This window comes from Sphaerodactylus townsendi, linkage group LG02 (assembly GCF_021028975.2).
Source record: "Sphaerodactylus townsendi isolate TG3544 linkage group LG02, MPM_Stown_v2.3, whole genome shotgun sequence".
NCBI lineage: Eukaryota > Metazoa > Chordata > Lepidosauria > Squamata > Sphaerodactylidae > Sphaerodactylus > Sphaerodactylus townsendi.
This window is the reverse complement of record NC_059426.1, coordinates 57404617-57426143: the sequence shown is the minus strand read 5'-3', so window position 1 is coordinate 57426143 and position 21527 is coordinate 57404617. Positions and strand designations below refer to the sequence as shown.

The following is a 21527-nucleotide window of genomic DNA, read 5'->3' as shown; positions in this document are numbered from 1 at the left end:
ATACCAGAGCAATTATTTCAAGCTTTCTATACTGAGCAACACATTTCTGACATACTCCCACTGAGAGTTATCAGAACTGCCAATGGCATTGATAAGACATTTTGAAGAACTCTGGAATAGTCCAAAGAATTTCTACCTGCTGAGACAGTACATTTTCCTTACAGTCTAGCACTGTAAAACTTGCAGAACAGCAAGATACACAGAGCATTCAGAGACCCCACAGAAAGCACCCCAGAGTCATGTTGTTTCAGACTGAGATCCTCAGTTCACATCCACTGGAAATGTCAGAGGTCACTACATGAAAAAGACCAACCATCCTGCCATAAAAGCCACAGTCCAGACAAAAGGAAGCTTAGGCTTTAGAATGGAACAATGTGCACACAGTCAAAAATTATCTCTGTCCTGATCAGGATCTTCAGACACAGAGAGATCAAACAGTTGGTAAAACCCTTTGATGGAAATTTAATTCTTTTAAAATATTCACAAGGTAATTGAGAACACATTTTAGAATTCTTGGGGATCATAAAAACAGCATATCATCATCTGCACTGAACAAATACTGGGAAAAAATTCTTCTACTCCTGGACTTTCTCCACCACACATGAATCTCCTGGTAATGTGGTAGAGGTCTAAATTGCTGCCTCACTGCTATGGTTAAATGGCTGAATAAATTGAATCTAAATTCTGGAAAGCAGAAGTAATGCTGATTGGGAAGGCAGAGGTATAGAAGGCTACTGAACTCCCCAGAGAGCCAATGTGGTGTAGTGGTTAAGAGCGGTGGACTTTAATCTGGAGGACTGGATTTGATTCCCCACTCCTCCACATGAGTGGCGGAAACTCAACTGGTGAACTGGATTCGTTTTCCCACTTCTACAAATGAAGTCTGCTGGGTGGCCTTGGGCTATTCGCAGTTCTCTAGAACATTCTCAGCCTCACCTATTTCACAAGGGGTCTGTTGTGGGGAGAGGAAGGGAAGGCGTTCACAACCACTTTGAGACCCCTTACAGTTGAAAAAGGTGGGGTTTAACTCCAAACTCTTCTTCATCTTCAGGTGGGGTTTAACTCCAAACTTTTCTTCATCTTCATCTGATCCATGCAGACACAGTTAAGAGCCTTAGGGTTACACTGAATCCAAAATCCAGGGGATCTGATCTCTAGAGAAACAAATTAATGTAACTGCAAAAAAGAAAACCCTTCAGCCTAGTCTGGAAGATGGCCACCTACCTTGATACTAGACTACATAATCTTCCCTCTAAGTCAAGCTGGTAATGCCTGTTGGTACAGAATGCTGCACCTCCATTATTATTAGGAGGTAAATGAGGCATACTTACTACTCCCATTCTGCAGTCACTCCCTTGGCTGCTCATCAGTTACCGGACTCAATTTAATACACTGGTTGATTACGTACAAAGCCCTCCATGGCCTTAGCCAATCTCATGTACAGGACCACCTCTCCCTCTGTGTTTCACCTCACTCAAGACAACCTCGCTCATCTGAACAGAGTCTTCTGTGGCACTACCCTGCAAATGATCAAACTCAACAACTGCCCACATATATGTATTCTCTGTCCTGCCCCCCTCTTCAGAGAATAGTCTACCTGATGAGGTCAGAAAGGCTCCCATTTTCCTAGCTTTCCACAAGCTACACAAAGTGGAATTATTCAAGAGGGCTTTCTGCACAGGTAGCAGCACTGCCCTGTAGTGATGTGGCTCAGAGTAAAACCTGAGTGGGCACTGTGGAGAATATCACTGTGTACAGTTCGTCTGTTGCTGTAAATGGACTCCTACTATGTAAAGTTTGCTTTTGTTTAATGTGTCACGTTAATACTTATACTGTGCTTCATTTCTGGTTGGTTTTCCAGATCTCTACAAGTTAAATACCTATTGCATTGTCTGTTGCGTGATCGGACGGATTTATTCCACATACTCCATTGCAAGTCTCAATGAGAAAGGAGGACAATAAACAAACAAGACTTCTTTTAATATGGTTATCTGTAACAGCCAGGATCCAAAAATCTGTGCACAAGCTACCACATATACATGAGGATTCACAATCTCCCCTTTCCCAGTGGAAGTCCACTACAAATGTGCACATAGCAGTGATCTAACCAGAAAACAGGGTTACTCTCCAGAATAGTTTCTAAAGGAAGAACACCTAAAAGAAAAACTGGTAACCTGAGAGTACATGAAGAAATGCTTTGTATGTGCATGGCAGATCTTTGTATCTTAGCAAATTTTTAATGCCTAATTATATTCTGCTGACGTTTTGGAGATAAGCAATATAATATAACCAGTTCTAAGGAAGTTAAACCAGGCTGCCCAGTTTACTGGGAGCGCTGTTGTGAAGATAAAACTAGAACATTTGATTGGGGAAAGGACTGAGAGCTGTCTTGCCTCAGACCTTATTATCGGCCTGTTAAATTGAGGGTAATGCCTGCTTTTGGTTCCACTGCATTTAGCGTTGCCAGCTGCACGTTGTGAAATTCTTGGAGATTTGGGGGCAGAACCTGGGGGGAGGGGGTGGAGCATCATGTCATAGAGGCCACCCTCCAAAGCAGCCATTTTCTCCAGGGGATCTGATCTCTGTCATCCAGAGGTCTGGGAGATCTCCAGGTCACACCTTGGAGGCTGGCAGCCCTGTCTGCATTCCAAATTATAATTCTTGGACTTCACTGTACAAGCCAATTACAAGTCCCACAGCAAATGAGAAAAGTGGGGTAAAATATTTCAATAGATACAATTTTGGTGCAGTAATTGATTAATCAGAGTCTGATGCGCATTTACGGTACATAACATACATTCAATCCTCCTGCAAAACAAATATTACTGAAGTCTTCCAAACAAAGAGTAATTGAGGATTATTAAAAACAATCTCAAATCATTACAGTTTTACCTCTAATTAACACAATTGTGGAATGAGGTTTGCTGTTTGGTTTAAAGGAATGAAAATCGTGGGCTAAGCAACCTTGCAAGATGGTAATTTAGTGGGTTCTAGTGTCATGAACCAGACTCCTGACAAGCAATTTCTCCCACAACCAAAATTTCAGAAAGCATGAAAAAGATAACATACTTTAAAGCAGTAGCCAGAATGTCATCCCCCTCCTGTTCAATTCACCAACTGGGTCAGCCCATTCCATTTTAGTGCTGGAGCAATCCCATCTAATACTGCAATCCCTGCCTTGCTACTGCTACACGCAAAACAGACTGACCAATGTGTTAAATAACATTTACATTTGGAGTCTTTATTCAAGTACTTTACGCATAGCCACAGGAAACTCCAGGCTATAGCATATCTGCAATTTTTACACTTGGGTGCCAACAGCTACAAACAGATAATACTTGCTACTCATAAAATAGTAAAATAATTTTTTTTAAAACCCTAATTAATTGTTGCTTGTCATTGGGTCAGTACGATGTATCACAGAATACAACAGAAACTACAGAGCCTGGACTATTTGTAGAAGGAAAGACTGGGGGTCTGAATTTCACTTATCAATGAAAAATAACCATAGAGAATTTGGTTGCAGACTGGTCCCAACCTTGCTATCTCATCTACTGTCAAATGAGGCAATATCACTATAGAATCACAGAGTTCCACACTTCACATAAGTTAATGCTCTTCCCCCACCACCAAAAAAAAAAAAATAGAGCTCTTCTTACGTTCTGAATGGTGCTGGTGTTTCAGGAGGGCATTCTCATCATACTTTGTTCAACCTATACTGCCACACATACAATTCCACTATAGGGCTTTGTTGGAGGGAGGGGTCATTTAGACCAGTTTCCCAGACAGCTTTCCTTCTTTGCCCTAAAGAGCCAGGTTCGACTGGTTGAAGAACGATCCTTTTTCTCCTCATACATTCAACAGCTAATCCTGCAATGGCAGCAGCTACCCCCTGAGTGAATGAAAAATGCTGTGATGAGAACATTTGTGCGACCTCTCAACCTCTTCCACTGTGGTTTGAATTTCCAGTGTTTTGCTAATAAAAGTTCTCTGCTGCCCTGATCAAGCTCAGAGACTAAACATAACATCTTCTGGTGCAGCTTTACTTCAAATAAAAAAAATGTATTCATTCCCTCCTCCTGCTGTCTGCTTGTGGTGCCAGTGCCAAGTCTGGGCAAGAAGACAAAACTTAAGTATACAAAAGAATGCATTAGACACAGAATCCAGGAGTTCAAAAGCGTAAAGTGGGCCAATGGGAAATGGATGACTGACTCAAATAGAAACATTTAATGAAACTTGTATGCCCCTAGTGTCTCTATCTCTCCCGCCGCCCCCCATCCCTACTCAGTACTCTCCCATAACAAACCACACACGCAGACTCTTCACAAGCAAATATTTACAACCAAATCTGTCTTTTAGGCCACATCCATTGCCTTGATGTTTTGGTTTTGCAATATGCTCCCTGAGTAACACCAAGACAGATATCCATTTTCCACAAACTGATTATGTCCATGCAACTCTGAAAATTTTATTGGTTGTTCGTTTGATTTTTGAAGTACAGCAACATTTCCCAATGCTAGCAGTTCATCTACCTTTGATACCAGGTAAAAATTCTCACAAGTGATGAGTGAGAAGACAGAATATGCAGTCCTTACATAGTGCTCTGACAAAAAAAACATCTGAGGTCTGACTGAACTGGAGACCCAGCTGGGATACAGGCTTGCCAGGTCCTGAAGATATGGAGATGAAGCCTAGAGAAGGTAGAGTTTGGGGAGGGAAGGGAGCTCAGTGGTATAATTCCATAGTCAGCCCTCCAAAGCAGCTATTGGTTCCAGAGAAACTGACCTTTGTTGTAATACTTGGAGATTTCCAGGTCCCACTTGGAGGGTGAGGGGCAGCCCTAGTGGGGAACCAGGAGGTGGCTCCAGCTGCCAAGCTGAGCTCCTTCCTTCTCCGCTCCATCCTGCCATCTTTCCCTGTGGCAGTCGATTGTGGTCCAAGCCTCTCACATGAGTCCTACTGTCCAATTGCCCATCACCACCACCACCACCAAATCCATCATGCTAAGTAGCATATCAGGCAAGTGCTTTCCAGCATTCCCAGTCTTGGGCAAGTGTTTCAGCCTCTTCCCATGCGATATTCAATGCCTTCAGGTCTTGCTCGAATGTTCTCCTCCAGGTGTTTTGGGGGTATCCTCGTTGTCGTTTGGCAACAGGAGGTATCCACCTCATTGCTGTCTTTGGGATCCAAACGTTCTCCATGCAAAGGACATGATCAGCCAGTCAAAGTCTTCTGTGTGCAACAATGGTATGGAGTTTGCAAATGCCACTGCTTCTGAGCACCTCTTTGTTAGTGATGTGGTCATGATATCGGATCTTCAGGATTCAGCAAAGGGACCTCTGTTGGAAGACTGTTGTTGACACTTGCTGACGCCTTCCAGGTCTTACTAGCATAAATGGCTGTTGGGATCACAATGGAGGTAAGTAGGTGGAGCTTGGTCTTTAGGACAATGGTTGGTGAGCTTGTTCATTCTCTGAAAAATGGCTGCAGCCTTCCCAATGCGGCACCTGACATCTGCCTCTGCATTTCCATTCTGGGGGATCATACTGCCCAAGTAGGTGAACCTCTCCACTTTCTATAGCTGCTGTGATCCAATGATGATTCCCTGTGTGCAAATTATGGAGCTAACAATTCCCCAGAAACTCCAAAATAAGATTGAGTCCATTCCCCGCACCACATGAACAGTGCTACAGAATGCATGGAGAGAGTTCATATGAATAGGCCATACAGAAGCTATGCTGATGTACTAGGCTGTAGCCAATATTTGCTAGGGGAACAGGTCAGATTCTCAGGTTCATAATCATCACATTTTATTAATGACTATATTGGAAAAGACCAGGCGGTAGGGAATTATTTCCATTTTGTAACAGTGATTAGCTATACTGGAGAAGTAGGAAGGGAAGGACTTCGAAATGTATGACTCAATCCAATGACAGCAAAGGAGACAGCGAACACAATCAGACTGTGGGCAAAAAGGAACAGCCAATCAGAATGTGGGAAAATAGGCATGGCTGTGAGGATTCATTTCTGTATGCTTTCAAAGATACACATGTATTGTAGATTTTTTTAAGCACAACAACATGTTTTCGTGAGAAAGAACCAAAACAACTTTCAAGACATGAGCTCAAATCGCTTCCTGAACAGGTAAAAGGCACACATGCAAACATAAAAAGGGAAAATGATTTATAATGATTACAACTCGTTATAAATATGCTGTGCGGAATCCACCTTTGTTTTACTGATGCTTTACATTAAACAAAAGATTTCTTGGCTATTCTGAAGCTTACCTTGTAACACTCGGAGCCTTTTGGTTTGAATTTAATTTCAAATTAAAAAGCAAACTGAAATGGTTATGAGTTTTTCTTCTAAAAGAAATTGATTTGACAAAGTGATCATTAAAACCTCCTGTCTCAGAGTTGATCAGTTAGCACATTTCTCATAACAAGGCAAAGATAATTTTTGAAAATATTAACGACGAAGAAATGTCAAATTCTGAACTTGCATGGAATTGAAGTGAAATTTTGCTTCATCTCCATTGTATAAGCAGATTGGTCCATGGATCTGACCAGGAGATCAGATATATGTTCATATTTCGATGTAATGAAAAACATTAACAAGGCAAGACATGTGTTTCGTTTAAAATTGTTTAAATTTTTAAATCAGTTTTGTCATGTGATTTTTAACTTATCAATCACATTTCTATCCATCCCTCTAGGGAAAGCAGAAATGGTTTTTCCCTCTTTTACTTATCACCTATGAGGTAGGCTGCAAGAGAGTGACCAGTACAAGGTCACAGAGGTTGATCCATGGCCAAGGGAGGCTTTGAATCAGGACATTTCCAGTCCTAAAACAATAATCACTACACTACACTGGCTGCCTCGAAATCTTTTCAATGCATGCTCAGATGCAAAGGAGATCAGAGAGAGTTGTAGAGAATAAACGAATTCAGCAGATTCAGCTTTTCTTCCCCAGCATAACAAAGTCAGAAGACCCTCTTTACACAACTATTAAAGGCACAGGTGTGCTGTTCTTCTTTGCATTCATTCACATTCTTTACTGTTCTATTGTTCTATTTTATCAAGAACAGGTTACAAATGTAGATGAATACCAGCTGTTTTCAGTTTTATTTCGGAGACAGGCCAGTACTGGATGCAATGGAAGAAATGACTTAAAGTACACTGTAATAAAAGGACTAAAAATCTGATGCTGGTGCCTAAGAAATAGAAACATTTTTTTCAGCACTAACTATGCTACCTTTTAAACGTTTTCCTACGCGTAAATAAGATCAATGCAGTTTTTTCCTACAAACAAATTCCAGGAATCATTGTTAGTCTGTTTCAACAAAATAAACAAAAACCAAGATTCGTATTGCACCGTCAACATTTATTGAGACATACGTTGTATGGAACTGAGCCCATTTTGACCAAAGATTACTTTTTCAGATGCCTGAAGTGTCCTGAATCTGTCAAGCATGCAATCTAGGCAAGTAAATGTGGTTGTCTTTTAGCTGCCAGAAGATTGCTTGTGCAGGGTCAATGAGTTATCTGTAACTGGAAACAGCTTCACACAAACTTCTAAGAAACCAGAACAAGCATCAATGGTCAGTGTGGTTTGGTACTTACCATAGGTCATAGCTTGATGGGAACAGTATTTGGCAGCAACAAAAGAGAACAAAGCCATGCTCTGCTGCCACCTGCAGAAACCCCTTCCATTGGAGATCAACCTGGAGGTCCTTGCAACAATGCAGGAACCTCTGGAGAAATCTGTTTCATGGTGAGAGAAGGGCACTATTATGTAAGAGCACATCTCTTCCTTCACTCATTTTAGCTCCATCAACACCAGTCAAGTCAAAGAAGAATGGGCCAACTGATGTTACTATTATTTCCCACTGTGCTTTTCTCAGTAAGAGAGTCTGCAGTATTGCATACAGCCCTGAGATGATCTGCCATTTTCTGATGGAATGGGCACTTGAAAGAACAGAGGAAAATGTTTTCATGCTGAATCTCCTTTCAGTTCTATAGGGATAACAACAGAACCATAAAGAGAGCCATGCACCAGTGCCATAGACCACTCTTTCCTTTAGGAAATGGAATATTGTCCCAGAGACCCCAGCAACACTGCAAAACTTTAAGGACCATGTCACACTTTCTGGAAAGGCAGAATGCCAGAACCAATGGCTCAATGCCTTTCATGCTTCTTTATTACTGCTGCTGCGGCAGAACTTAAAAGAATGCACAAGTAGTCATATACTCCTTCCTCTGATGGAGCCACAATGTGGACAAAGGCAAAGAAGTGAGCCATAAAATTAGGTGGAAGGGGAGAAAAGGGAGGGTACATAAATGAAGTAATCCCTACAAGAAGACAATCTTCTTCTGTTACCTTTGCTCATCTTCCAAACTGAAAAAGAAAGTCATAAGTCATAAGCAAACCCATATTAATTTCCATATTGATGCATTAAAATTTTAAATAGAGAAAAATTCAATGGATTTCCTTCCCCGGCTTCATATCTCATGCACAAGACAATAACACTCCCCAAATGTTATTTAGAAAATAAAGGGAAGGTACGAAACTCATGCTGACTTGGTTTAGCTTACTGAAATATGTGACAGTTCAAGTCAGCTGCCTGCCTATATCACATCTATCCTGTGGGAGAGACATAACAGTCATGGCTCTTCCCCAAGATTGGTACTTTCTATAGGAATGGTATTCATGCTCTTCTAAGCTTTTTTTAAAAACAATGTCACTATGGCAACAGGTCGGTGATGCCCTGTACCTTTATCAAAGCTTCTCTATTTAAGTGCTCAACAAAGCCATTCAATGAACCTCAACTAATCCAAGATTCTGTTCAGATTTTCTCTTCTTTCCACTGCCTTCAAGAGACACTTTCCCATCACTGGTCACAGAGTTCTGATGCAAAATAACCTGTTTCCTTGTCTCCTTAAATCTTAGCTCAACATATTTAGAGCTATATTTACTGCTCTGCAATTAAAACTGTGATTATTTTCAAAGTAAACAGCATTTTTCTAATAGTTCATTACATTTCTATTTTTCAAACTGTTGGAAACAAATCTTTACCTCTCATCAGTGTGCGCCTACTCTTACCTGAGACTTTAATGTCTAATCAAAAATCTATACTGTATTGCGTGAATAATAGTGGAACTTTAGCCACCAACCTGTTGAGTTCATGTGATGGCACAGAATGCAGTCTCACAGGGAAATAAACAGTTTGTGATCCAATGTCACACAAGGTGAGGGCTCGAATCTTGTTTGGTTAGCTTGTTCTAAGAGGCCTGCCCAACTGTGGCCTAGTCTCTTCAGCAATTCCAGCAGAGGAACCATACTCTACCTGGTGAGTACCAATGGAATCTTGTGAAATCAGCTGACTGAAAGATCCAATGAGTTATTTCCTGTAGGCATGGAGCTCTCACCTCCAGACTGGGTACCACTCTGAGCTACTAACAGCGTACATAGACAGCACTTTTTGATGCTGGATCCTGGGGGCAGACCTCTGTCCATGTCTGACCTCACACTCTGCTTTCTCCTCAGTCTGCCTTATTGACTGACTATACATTAGATTTTGATCAGATTTTTGTTTTACCCTAGAGTGCCTCCCTCAGATACAGATTTCTGGCCTGAGCTGCATTGTTTCGACCATATCCTACCGATCTATTGCCTGCTTCTAATCCTCAGTTCACTTGACCTCTGGCCTCTACTCCAACTGAAATGGCTCATTCCTCAGCTTCTTCCACACAGGCTTTGTGAGAAAGAAGAAGGTATTCATTTGGCTTGGAATCAAACCTCACACAATCGCAGGCTTAAGGAGGAAGGGAGTCCTGGTGTCAAAAGAATACAGAATAAGGAACAGTCTGAGAAAAAAGGAACCTGAACGAAAAGCAGGTGGTCTGAAGAAAAGGGCAAAGGAGACATTAAGAGAAACAAGGAAGAACTAATCAGAGAGGGACTTGGAGGAAATTTCACAGCACCTGGAGGCCAAAGAGGCTGCAAGCTACAGAGTGTATGAGAAAAGGGGGAGGGGCATCAGTGACAACATAGGGATTGACTTTGGGGTGTAAGTACAGAGTAGAGAGATCAACAGCCCTCTTTATAAGAGGTGTGGTCTGTGGAAATGGGTAGGTGAAGCTTGAGAACCAGGATGCAGTGCTTAGAGCATTAGACTAAAATCTGATACTCTAATTCAAAACCCCACTCAGCCATGGACGCTTGCCAGGCAACTCCGGGTTAGTCACATACTCTCAGCCTAACCTATCCTCACAAGGCTGTTGTGATAATAAAATGGAGAAGCGAACAATGTAAGGCGCTTTGGGTCTCCAGTGGGGAAAAAGATGGGTTACAAATGAAATAAATAAATAAATAAATATACAACATTCCATTAAACAAACAGAACATTTTTTCCAGGCAGTTGGCAACCCTAGCAGAGCTCTGTCCCACATGTGCAGGGCAGCAGGGTGGTGGAGAATGCAGCCATGCACCTTTTGCAAAAGCTGTTTCGGGTTTTTTTTAAGTTGGCCCTTGGTACTGTTTCAAGTTAAAATGAGGAGAAAGCATAGCAATAGTAGAGAAAGAGCAGAAAAGAACAGGAAGAAAGAACAGCATAAAACTAATAGTTTATCTCATGCACATTCACCCAGGAGCAACTTCCACTGAACAAACTGGAACTTACTTTTGAGTAGACATGGACAGGATTGCATTATACTGAGTAAAAGGAAAGGAGGGTGAGCAACAGAGCAAGCAACACCTGTGGACTTGCACTCACATAACACAGCTCCACAACCAGCAGCATCAAGACTATCAGTTTCACCCAGGCATTTGACTGATTGATGCCATCTACTCCCAGACCACTGGGCTTTTCCAGAACTTTCCCTCTACGTGTGCCAGAGCAAGGGGGCAGTGATGCTGAGTATTGGTTAATTGTTTTTAGGTATGCTTTTAGGAATTTTTGTCTGGATTTTTGTCTGGATGTGATGTTGTTTTATTATAATGTGGGAAGCATTTTTAGATTGTTGTAATTCGCCCTGGGATGTATTTGAAGGGTGGGATAAAAATCAACTAAATAAATAAATAAATCACCAAACCTGCCAAAACAACATGGCAAGGAAACACTAGGAAATGGATTTCTGGATTAGATAGACAGGTAGCTTATTGTTTAATATATATCGTTTATTATTTAATGACTATCTGTTGTCTATGCTTACAAACAGAAGCATGTCTATATATCTCAGTCAGACAGCACTGGCATTATTTAAAACTAAATTCCCATAAGTTCTCATGGACTTATTTTTTAGTCAGTGCACACAGGCTTGCAGGCTTGAATACTGGTTAGTATGCTGAACCCCCATAAAACCACTAAGGATAGAAGCTAAAATTACTGAACTGTACTGCTAAGTGACAGGGATGCTAAAATAAGTGGTCGCTACCCTTACGCATGTGGAATTTTGCCAGATGGGACCACTCCACTATTGTGACCAGTGACCACTGTATTACGGTGACCTGTAAACCCGAAGCAGAAACATGAGCTGAACTGTGTTAGTGGGCTGGATTTTGTTCATCAATCCCAACCAACCAGTAGAATTACCAGGTTTCCACTGGCCACTGGCAGCAGATGGGGGGGGGGGGGGGGGTTGCCAGATCCAGGCTGGGAAATGCCTGGCGGTTTGGGAATGGAGCCTGGGCAGGACAGGGGCCTCAGTGGGGTACAACGCCACTGAGTCCACCTTCCAAAGCAGCCATTTCCTCAAGTGAACTGATCTCTGCAGTCTGGAGTTGAGCTGTAACTGGGGATCCCTAGTTCCCACCTGGAGGCTGCATCACTACCAACCAGTCAATTCTTTGGCTGCAAATTTAAATGTACATTGCAAATTCCTGAGTCACTGCCCACACCAAGTTACACAACAGGATCTATCCAGAGGTGGGATCCAACCAGTTCTCACCACTTCTCTAGAAGTGGTTACTATTTTTTTCTGAGTGCTGAGAAGGGGTTACTAAAGCAACCTCCCCGCCCAATAGGGACTGGAGGTGCGTGTGTGCGGTGGCGCCACTGTTTGAATCCCACCACCAATGGAACCTGTTATTAAAAATTTTGGATCCCACCACTGGATCTATCCATTAACATCAGGTACAACTCTGTACTGCATGATCTGATTTGTGGGCTTTGTTCATTCTTTCACATTATTAATCTAATTGCCACTCTGCAAACACACAAATCTATTTTCTTTTACTTTTTCAAAACTTATCTACAACTTAAAATGATATGTTGAATGCATGTACCTACCCTTTCCCGGTTAACTTCTGAGTAAAGTATATTATGGTTAATTGTCCATTACAAAAAAAAGTTAGTCAATTTCTCATAGTTCAAGAATTTTACTAAAGCACCAGATGTGCACTTTTTAATTAAGTACAGTAAATCATTTCATTATGTCAACCTGCTGGAATGCAGAAACACTACTATAGCTGCCAGCATGGATGTTCAAAAATCAATAGTTTTAAAGGTCTAGATCTCCTGAAGCAGATGATTTCTAAAGGCAAAAATCACAATGTCTTTGTGTCTATATGTATCACCAAAAATGTGGCCGTGTAGTTCATACTTTGGTTTTCAACATTTGCAATGCAGATGGACAACACAGCTAACACATGGGACTCATGAACCACTTAGATTGATCAGCCTGCATAATGCAACTTGCCAATCATTGAAAATTATATATATATATATTTTTAAAAATGCACAATGTTGCCAACTTTTTTCCCAGCAGGTCTCCTCTGTTTTTAGTGCTAGCAAACATTTCAACGTGATAATCTTCTCATATCACTACGTATCCAGGTTGTTAAATTCAAAGGATGCAATTCTAAACAGACCTACTCAGAAGTAGGTTCCATATTAAGTAATGAGATATAATCCTAGGAACCCTAACCACCCTTGTCATTCTCCTCTGTACCCATTCCATTCTGTCCACATCCTTTTCAAAGGGATGCCTTCAGAACTGCACACAATACCCCAGGTACAGCCTGACCAATGCTGTGTATGGCGGGACTATGACATCTTCCACTGTGGATGTTATGCCTCTGTGGAAACGCCTCAAGAGCACGTTAGCCTTTTCTGTTACTGCACCCACTGGCAGCTCATATTTATGGTCCACCCCTACCACAAGATCTTGTTCACACACATTGCTACCCAGAATGTATCCCCTATCCAGAATGCATGTTCCTTATTTTTTGTTACGCAGATGTAGAACTCTACACTTATCTCTGCTGAATTGCATCTTGTTTATATCCACCCACTTTTCCAGTGTATTCAGATCTCACTGAATTCTGTCGTTATCTTCCAGTGTGTTTGCTGCTTCTGGTGTCATCGTCAAACTTAATGAGTAGTCCCTTCCATCTGCTCATCCAGATCATTTATAAAAATAAAGTACCAGGTCCAGAACCGAGCCCTATGGCACACCACTGGACAACTACTCTTTGACTGTGGTTCTTCAGTCAGTTCCTCATCCCCCTAACTATCCTAGAGTCAAGTCTCCTTTACTCATCATCCTGCTCTGCAAAAGCTATTTTGAAATTATCTATATTTTATATGAAGGAAAAACAAAACAGAGCAAACATCACCAGTCTCCTTCACAATATGTAATTTGTATTAACTGATTTTATGTCATTTTACCCAGGCTTAGTTCAGGGCATGATGGCAAGCTAATTAAGTAAGCATGTATGAAGTTATGAGAACTAATGTGTCAAAAATTCCAAAGTGTATTACTTTATACAACTCCATTCCTATCACCTGCTGAGCAGCAATTTCCCAAAACAAATAATATTATGTATCTCACTCTCTTCAACACTTCCTCAAAGTGATGTCAACAAGGTGAAGCTTTAAGAGCCATGCTTGTACCATGAAAGACAGACTGAAGGTTAAAAAAACACACAGAATTAAACCAGAACTATTTTTTATTTAAAATAAATAGGTGAAATTCACAAACACCAAATTCAACAAGAAGAGACTCTGAAAATTAGCAAAGCTTGGCTGCCAGTACTTAAAAAATGGACTGATACCCCCCACCCACATCACAATGCACTCAACCACACCTTTGCATAACAAGTTCCATCTAAACACTTACTGATTGGTTCCCCACCCTGGGACATGGACATTATATCCCACTAAACTTTCCCTTCTCACTAGACACAGTGTGAAACAGACTTTTCTCTGTGATACACCACTGAAGATGCCAGCTACAGACGCAGGCGAAACGTTAGGAACAAGATCTACCAGACCACGGCCACACAGCCTGTAAAACCCACCACAACCAGGTGTAGGAGAGTTCATAGTTCCAGCCTGCAACTCCATGTTTTCTAAATCTGGACTCACTCATCAGCCCCTGCCAGCATGGACAATTGGTCATGCTGGCAAGGGCTGATGGAAATTGTAGTCCATTAACATCTGGAGAGCCGCAGGTTGCAGACCCCTGATCTATTCCCACTGGCTAACAGCATTATTTTAAAATTCCATAAGATTACACACATTGTAAGGATTTCAAGTTCTGAATTTTAAATATTATCTTAAAATTTTAATGTAATGTTTTCAGTTAGCACTGTTTTTATAGGATATGACTTTTTAGCCAATATACCAGAGTTGATTTGCATGATGGTATATCCATGCAATGCTACGTGAATGTGCTTAAAAACACACAACCATCACCAAGTACAGGACCTATTTCCACTTTCATATGAAACTTGATCTTCATAAAGTTACCTTAGAACCAATGTGGTACAGAAGTTAAAACTGCCAGACTAGAATCCAGAAGACCCAGGTTCGAATCCCTACTCTGCCATGGAAGCTTGTGGGGTAATCTTGGGCCAAGGATATATTGAGCCCATCCTAGCTCAAAGGGTTGTTATGAGGATAAAATGTAGGACAGGAGAATTATATAAGCTGCTTTGGCTCCCTACTGGGAAGAAATATAGAGTTACAAATAAAGCAAACAAATGTACATGCTTGGGAAACACCTGTGCAGTTTCTAGAGCTGATAAGCTCTTGCAAAGAGTTACTTTTTACCAAACTCTGCTCCTGTGCCTTTAAGATTTGCTTGTTCTGCAGGAATTAGCAGAGGATGTTGCTCCATGTGGTGAAATCTTCATTTGCTGATTTATGTAGATCAAGGTACTGTGAATGGCAGAGGAGCAGGCCAACCTTTTTGTCCTAGTTGGTAATAAAGATGAAAGGAATGACTGCCCTGTGACTGAAAATAACTTATAAAATGCAACCCACGTAAACAATCTATTGAACTGGAATGAGGCCTAGAGATACAACATTTCTAAGACTTCCATGTCGTTTCTAGTGCTTTTAAAACCCTTTCCTGCTGTTTGTATGTGAAAAACAGAAAGACCATGTCAAAGGCATTTGACTCCGATCTGAGTCCAGCGATGACCATGGGGTGGGGGTTGCTTTACACCATAGGTGTCAAACTCGCTGCCCTCCAGATGTTATGGACTACAGATCTCATCATACCCTGCCGGCATCGTGCTGGCAGGGGATGATGGGAAACTGTAGTCCATAACATCTGGAGGGCCGTGAGTTTGACACCTGTGCTTTACACACACTTTTCAACCTTCTTGCACTTTATAATGCACATGGATTCTATCCTCAAGGTTGGTCCTGGAGATTACAGCTCATCTCCAGACTGCAGAGATCAGAGATCCTGGAACAATGTATTGTCAAAGGCTTTCTCATTGTGCCGGATCATTGGGGTGTTGTGTAGCTTCCGGGAAGCATGGTTTAGCTCTAGCAGCATTCTTTCAGCTGATAGTTTTGCATTCAGATTCGGTTGGCATCTTCAGAGGAGATCCTCTGAAGATGTCAGCCACAGATGCAGGCAAAACGTCAGGAGAGAATGCTGCTAGAACACGGCCATACAGCCCGGAAACCACACAGCACCCCAGATCCTGGAACAATTTGCTGCTTTGGAGGGTGAACTCTGTGAGATCGTACCACACTGAAGTCCCCGTCCTCCCCAGGTTCCATCCCCAAATCTCCAAGGGGTTTTCCAACCTGGATTTGGCAACCCTGTTGGTGGCCAGTGGGGACCTGGCAACCCTAATGGTGCACCAAGTGATTTCAGCCAAAATCATGATCCACCTGTGGAATTAAAATCAGTTTGGATGCATGTGCAGACAACAGCCTTCTTCCACCTTGCCTAGTCATGGGCAAACTTCTCTCAATGCAATTTGCAATCAACGTTGCATGTCTGAGCTTCCTTGGCAAGTGTTCAGAAAAAGCTGGTCTGTTTTCTAAGAGTTGCTTCCAAGTTCATAGTATTAGTGCTTATGGGCTGATGATACCTTGACCACGCACCTCATTGCATTTCCTCTAGGGAACTACAGTTCTTAGTATTAGAAATGGCTGCAAGCTGCTGGAAAATGTAATTGCTCACAACCTATCAAAAATCCCTCTGAGAAGATTTTAGATCTGGATCATGGTCAGACGATCACATAAAATATCTGCAAGAAACAAAGAAATTACCCAAATCTACTCACCTAACACAAGGATGTTCTGGATATGATCCTGGCTATTCAATTCGCAGCAAGCAACTCACAGAATTAAATTAATGAAAACTAAAGAACTCCTGTGCGTGCAAGCATCCCTGATGTCACACATATTCATGTAGTTTCATGGTAATCAACAAGTGTTTCAATAAAAGTGAAGAGCTAACACTCAAGAATTTATACTTGTACCTGCAAAGGATCTTGGTCAATCTGAATGCTATCATGTTTTGTTTTATATTCTAGGCCAGAGAAGAATTTCTAGGGAAATTGTGCATAATTTGTGAGTGAACCAGGCATTATAAAGCTGGACAAATTCATATTCCAAACCAAGTAACTGTAAACTTTAGCAACCTCAGTAATTTCACTCGAATGACTCTGCTACTCACCTGTGACACGGCTAACAATCTATTCACACAGTACAAGTTAATGTTATTGCATTAATTCACTGTTACAGTGAAAAAGGTGTACTATAAATGAAAATAAATAAAATATTACTGGATAAGGATGTGGGAGGTACACACAGACCATCCAGTATTCCTTAAGGAAGTAAACAATTTAAAAAGTCTGAAGAATAAACAAAGCCAATTCAAAACAACTAAATGAAACCGATAAACAGAAAGAGCGGTCACTGAGGGAACGCCAAACAAAACAGATCAAGTCTGCTCCCAATGGCAGAAGACAAACATTAAGGGGAACACAGAGATTTCCTCAAAGATAGAGAGTTCCATAATTTGGTGCCATGACTGAGAAGGCTGTTGCCACCTATCTAAGGGCACCCAAACGAGTGTGGATAACTACTGTTTTCAAGCAGGTTCACATGGAAGGAGGCAGTCCTCAAAGTATGTTAGTCCCAAGCCATAGATATAATATTAAGCAGTCCATTTCACATTGTGCGCAAATGCCAGAATACCCAAATCTGGATGAGTTCCAGCCCAAGTTTTACTTATAGCTCTGGGTAAGTTGAATAGGACTCTTGGAAGGCCTTGGGTTCATTTTTCTCAAAATACCATTATATTTGGTTTATTCCAGAAAACCCTCAGCATATTCCTGAGTAATTGCAGCATCCTACAGTACAGGCTTCTAAAGGTCAATACCAGTACCTTGAACTGAGCCCAGAAGCTGAGCCATGTAGGTAGAACTGAGCCAGTGTAGGTAGAACAAGACTGGAATGGCATAGTCTCTCTGACCCAGTCCAGCCAGCATTCTGGGTCCAGCATTATGCACCAGCTATAGCTTCCAAATACTCTTCAGTGGCAGCCCCACATAATGCAAACTGCTGCAATCTAGATAGGACCAGGGCCTGAGCCACAGTGACAAGATATTTCTGCCTAGGAACAAATGAAGGTGGTTCACCAAATCAAGCTGGTGAAAGGCATGTCTAGCTACTGCTGCCACTGCTTATCTAACAGGAGGCCCAGAACCAGAAGAACCCCTGGGCGATGAACCTGCTTCTTTAGGGAGGAAAGCAACCCCATCCAAAATAGGAGACATCCCAATTCCGTGTTCAATTCCTGATTCAATTCTTCTGCTTACTAGTAGCATCTCCTTTTGCCAGCATTAAGTTTCATCTTGTCAACCATCATCCAACCCAAAACTGCCTCTAGGCACTGGATCATGGTTTCTGCAGCCAGCTTTGGGATCCACTGGGAACACAAGATAGAGCTGAATGTCATCCAGTACTGATAACACTCAGCCCAAATCTTCAGCTTGCATCTCTCCCAACAATTTCATGTAGATATCAAAAATATGGTATTAAAAGCTTCTGAGAGGTCAAGGCGGCTCAAAAGGTATGCAACCCCCCAATGCATCTCCCAGCATTAGTCATCTACTGTGGCAGCCAAGGTTGTTTCAGTCCTATAACACCTGAAACCATAGTGGAAAGGATCCAAAATATCCACTTCGTTCAGGAATCCCTAGAGCTCTTCTGCCACTGCTCATTCAATCACTTTGCTCATGAAGAATACACTTGAGACTGGACAATAATCATTCAAATATCCTTGGTCCAGATAATGTTTCTTTAAGAGTGAGTACACTGCCACTTGATTCAATAAACAGCACCACCCATTTCTTTCAAACACTTTTTCTACCTGCAACTATTTTCAAGTATGTGCTGATTTGTACGTAATATGCATGCTAACATAGAGAGGTGTATCTGGGGTGGGGCAGCCAGGATACATGCCTTGGGCACCACTTGAAGGGGGCCCTCTTGGCTGCCCACCACCACTACCACAAATCCTGCTCCCCCACATCTAACTTTAATCTTCACTATCCACCTCCAAAGTCCATGTGGACTTTGGAGGTGAAGCGGGAAATTCAATGCTGAGCTTTCCTGGCCAGGTCCAGCTTTAAACGGCAGGTTCCACCTCCAAAGTCCACATGGGCTTCAGAATGGAGCTCACAGTTAAAAGCTGAACACAGTCAGGCCAAGCCCAAGGTTGAACTGTGGACTGGGTCCACCTCTGAAGCTCCACCTCCAAGGTCAGGTGGACTTCAGAGGCAGAAGCAGCAATATAAAGTTGGACCTGGCAAGGCCGAGCTCACACTTCAACACTGAGCTCAGCCTGTTTGGGTCCAACTTTAAACTGCAGGATTCTGTCTCTGAAATCCATGCAGACTTTGAAGGCGGAGCCTACACTTGAGTGCTAAACTCAGCCAAGCCAGGTCCAGCATTGAACTGTGGACTCCACCTCTGAAGACCATGTGAACTTCAGAGATGGTTGTGCAGATGAATGGTTGTGCAGATGAAGGTTGTGCAGATGAAGGTTGAACCCAGGAGGGAAAGTAGTTTTCAGTGCTTGCCCTAGGCATCGTTTTGCATAGATATGTCCCTGCCAGTATATGCAAGTACAACCACCACCAACTTTTATAATGCACAGCAGTGGTCGCTCTAGTTTAGCAGCCCGTTTTACACAGCATTTCTGTCCTGTGCTGTGAATGAAGGCAAGTTTACAGTCAGGAAATCAGAATTTTTGCTTTGAGATGATGAGGCAGTCAGAAAACTGTCTTGAACAGTAAACCCTCTTTCAAAACTCTTCGGGCTTATCCTAGAAAAAAACCCCTCTGTAAATAATTCAAACACATGAAAGACAAAAACACTTGTAGTGAATGATGAGGATCAGGACAAGGTGACTGAAGAACTGAGACTCATCAAACGGATTCAAAATTAATTTTTGTTTTATTTGAAAAGTGACAGTTGTGATGTCAAGACACTGAATGGGTGGGGGGCTGGCCAGCAGGTTCCTTTGGGTTTCACATCCTTAAGGTAAAGCATAAATGAATTTTGCACCGCACTTTGAAAGGGACCGATCTGTCCTAATTGTTCTCATATTGAAGCTGGAAGTGGGAGACAGTTTTATAAGAAGAAATAGTAACGCTGCCAGAAGTTACCCTGCAAGAGGAGGAAGACAGAAGGAGCAGTGACCTTCGTTCCAGAGATTAATTACAAAAGCCAGAGTCTGCAAGCCTCCAAGGAACAAAACAAAAGTCGCTTCTTGCACTGCACGCTAACCATAATCCCTTTCGTTTTAGTCTTCCCTGTCACCTCAGCGACTGGCTTCAAACAGTCCCTTCAGACGCTCTGATTCCCTTCGCTCCATTATTAATTAATAGAGAGCCATTGCTCCAAGGTAACCTGACTGTTGCACACCCTCAATCATTTTAATCAGTCAGCCTGGAACAAACCGAAGCAAGCGCCAGAGCTTTTTGTGCATGCCCGGCCAAGTGAACCCGGGTCTCTGCCATTCATTCTCCTACGGAAAGAAAGCGCCGAACAGGGGGCGTTTTGCAATTTTAGACTAAACGCGAACAAAATAATAAATAAATCTTTCTGAGACGGGGTGGGAGGAAAGAGGGAGGGGGAGATTTTTCACTCTCCGTTCAGAGCAGACCCAAGGAGGCGGTATCGAAACCAGCACGATAAGACCCTATTCACGTTTACTGCGTAACATCACAACGTTCAGCGGGTCTTATTCCTTAGTGGCTACAGCTTTTGTTTTATTACGCAGAGCAAACCCCCTTTGCAAAGCAAAAAAAAAGACCCTCCACAATGCTCTTCCCACCAACATTAGAGGCGATGCATCTTCCCCGCAGAACCTTGCAGCTGTCGCTCTCTTTAAAAGTAACATTCCTCCTGTCCCTTAACTCTACGAATTTCAGCAGTCCAATATTTAAAACGTCAACAGTATCAAAGACAATGAAAAGGGGACGAGAAACTCACCCCGGTCACGCTGCGCGGTTCAGAGAAGCCTTTCTGAGCGCGAGCCGGAGTTAGAAACTCCCGCCGGATCTCAGTCTCTCTTCTTCCCTCCTGCAAACAGCACCATCCACACGAGTTCTCTTTAAATTCCCCTCTAGCAGAGGTGGCCCACTTAATGCCTGGGAGCCTTATTTGGAAATGTTTGCAGGAACTGAGGGCAGGCAGGTTTTGTGCAGTGCATGTGGCTGGGGGACTCAAAGGGGGGGGGGGACCCTTTCAGAGGCAGACGGCGCGCTTCCTGCACTGACTGCTTGCAGTTTTGACAACAAACGGTGGTGACCTGCAGCCTGAGGGGGAGGGAGAGAGAAAGCCGGAGAAGGGATGGGAGGTGGGAGAACCAGTGCAGCTGCCTGCTTTGATAGATAGCTGCACCCCACGGGAAAGATCACACCACCTACAACCAGGGATCCTTAGCGACTGGCTGCGCCTCACATCAAAGAAAAGCACTGGTGGTTTAAGCTCGTGCGCTGTTGTAAATGGAACCGTAAAGGACGTTTTCCTGGCCAGGCAGACTCCTAAAAAAGAAGAAAAAGGTTTGACTGTCAAAGAAACTCCCTGCCACATTGTATAATGATGGCTGCTAAATTGACGGACTTAAAATGATGTAATTAGGGTTGCACTTTAATTAAATAGAATCTCAGTATTCAGAGGCTTGTAGCCATGGCAGCAGAGAACTGCTCTCGGTGCTAGTGGATCTCCTGATGCGGCCATTGGTCCTCTACCCTCTCCT

At 42.5% G+C, this 21527-nt stretch overlaps 1 protein-coding gene across 2 annotated transcripts in view; it reads right to left on the bottom strand.

Moving 5' to 3' along the window:
• Positions 1-21025, bottom strand: part of MYLK (myosin light chain kinase) — a 231470-nt gene extending 210445 nt beyond the window's left edge. The window contains exon 1 of one of the 2 annotated variants that reach the window (XM_048486332.1): positions 20759-21025. The gene's annotated coding sequence lies outside the window, so the exon portion shown is untranslated. Of the gene's footprint in view, positions 1-3659; positions 3764-20758 lie in introns of those variants that run through there. The other variant, XM_048486333.1, reaches the window with a different exon arrangement.
• Between the last annotated feature and the right edge of the window lie 502 nt (positions 21026-21527).